Here is a 2,576-nt window from a genome sequence, read left to right on the forward strand (position 1 = left end):
GTCCAAGATGCAACGCATCAAGTACGAGAAAACAGGAGCAAGAACCTGTGAGCATCTCATCAGAAACTGAGATGTCACTCCATCAGGGCCAGGGGAGCTCGAGAGTCTCAAGTCCCTGATGATTGCCTTCAGAATTCAAGTGAATACGTCACTAAGTGTACACATGATTGTAAAACACATTTTCAGAGATTGCACTTTTAATGTTGAGCTATTGTGAGACTATGCAACAAGGAAAATAATATTTCCCTTATAAGATATTAAAAATCGATATTAATTCTTTGGGAAAATGAGTTAACATATAACCGGGGCATTTTGGGGCTAGAAGCGATGACATTTAGACCGTTAAATCCCATGTAACTAAGAAGCGGTGTAATAGGTGACATCACGATTTATTCAAGAGCTAACTAAGTGTGCGTATTTTTTTGTAAATTCTAGTTTTTATAATGTTTTTAGGGTATGTAAGTTTTTTATGTGGGCTACAATTCCATAAAGCAATGAAATCAAAAATTTTCCCCATAATTTTCTGGGATAGAAAATCCCGAGGTGTGTTTAGGAATTTCCGTCAAAACTTTAAAGGGTATTTTTATCACTGTGTGCCGGAACACAGGTCAAACAAAGGATCAAAGCTTGCAATTAACTTATCAAACTCTGGCTTACTACTTTCGTCAGATGTTGACCTATGTCTCATAAAACCTTGTCAACGTCATTTCCAACGATTTTGGGGAGTCCTATATACATTAGCCAATTCATCTGCAAATTTGAAGAATAAAAAACTTTTGCTGGAACTACAAAAAATGCCCCACATTGAAATCAACATCACTCTTAAGAGATGGGTATGAGGACTATTGCTTTGCAAGACTGCTATGTTCTGCAGTTTCAGCAAAAGAGTGGGCTGTTTTGTCAATTTCCCCAGAAGTTGCGAAGGCAGATGAACAAATTTAGACCTAGTGCTCTGTATAGCTAAATACAGGACCCAAGTTACACATAAACAAATAAGAGAAAAAAATTATCAAAACGAATTTCTGTGGGACATAGATTAATGTCTTACAAAATTATCCAGAAAGCAAGTATGATAGCTCAATATGGAATCTTGTTTTGCTTGTTGTAAGACCACACACCAGGTTCACCTACGAGCTACATATTAGCTACATATAGCTACACTTCACGTACCCTTAAACGTACTTTGAACGTTTTAAACACCACTTTATAAGCCACTTTCTTCATTTTCTGTTGAAAAATACATAATTTGAACTCGGTGTTGCCGGAATTGCCGTTAATGATACTTGAAGAGCAACTTAAGCCTTAGAACTCACCCTTAAGGCACAAACATTTACTAAAATGTGCTTGGTTTGGATATGGGACCCATGTAATCTCTTTGTTTTGGACCGGAATTGAAGGTTCAAAATTCAACCGCAATGGTTCACCTAGCGCCCTGTTTACTTCACCCATAGCCCCCTTAGGCTGCACGAAATATGTTTTACGTTCTGGACTTCAGAGGGCGCTTTGTCATTCAGCCTCTACCAAAAAGAGCCGATTGGGCCAATTCCTTTTTGTTAAATTTTAATGCGTTTGTGTTGTTTTTGGCAAACTCTATCAAAATCTAGTTTATACTTAGTGCCCCGGGTCACATAATGTCCAGAAAAGAATTGCGTTCAAGGCAAAGCAAGAGCAGTTTATTTGGCAATCCACCGTGCCTCTTCCCCTTTTCTTTGGGCCGACGTTACAAATAAGAGCCCTTATTGATGGGCTCCGCGGGTCAGGTTAAAGATTCTGAAAGGAAAGATGCGCCATCTCGATGCTAGGGAAATAGGCAATGAATGCGACGGTCAAACGATGAACCCGTAGAATAGTCAAAAACTATTTAAAAGCCATTGAAATCATATGAACAATCCCTCATTGCACCCACTTTTCCTCAGTGGCCAACACTTGTCTAGCAGAGACGTTATGCCCGAGAACAATCAACTCTAACACGTCCAATAAGCAATTTGTTGGCTGAAAGACCACCCCAGCATCTTTGGAGAGCTTGAAAAACTTGTCCGAGAAGTTCTAAATGTTTGGGTGCGGAAGAGCTTGCTTGTTATCCGAGAGCAGTGTCCAATTAATTACACAAATAAGAAAGGCAATCTATGAAGTACGCCATCCTTTACAGGTTGAAAAGTTAGTAGACATTTGCAAAAAGTTATAAAGGCCAAATGATGTGATTACCATGGTCATTGGCATGTCCTCCTCGGCCATTGGAATTTGATGATGGCCTCTTGCCAAATCAATTTTAGAAATTTGCCCTTCCCCACAGGATTGACGTTAAAATCCCCAATGGGAAACATTAATGCATTACTTCCTGGCCATCATTGGTTGCCACATTAACTGGCTGGAAATTCCGCATGGTCACCAAGATCCGTCTGATTTTATAACCACATGAACAGGCAACGCCCATGGAGACTTGGAGACACAAATAATGCCCGAATTTCCCACTTTTCAAACTTTATTTTGGTAGCTGCAAGCTTTTTCTTGAGATAATTGGCGTATTTGGGCAAAAATGGAAGGTCTGGAGGTGGTGGTTAGCGCTGCCCCCCCCC

The sequence above is a fragment of the Tigriopus californicus genome, chromosome 11, assembly GCF_007210705.1.
Source record: "Tigriopus californicus strain San Diego chromosome 11, Tcal_SD_v2.1, whole genome shotgun sequence".
Classification (NCBI taxonomy): Eukaryota; Metazoa; Arthropoda; class Copepoda; order Harpacticoida; family Harpacticidae; genus Tigriopus; species Tigriopus californicus.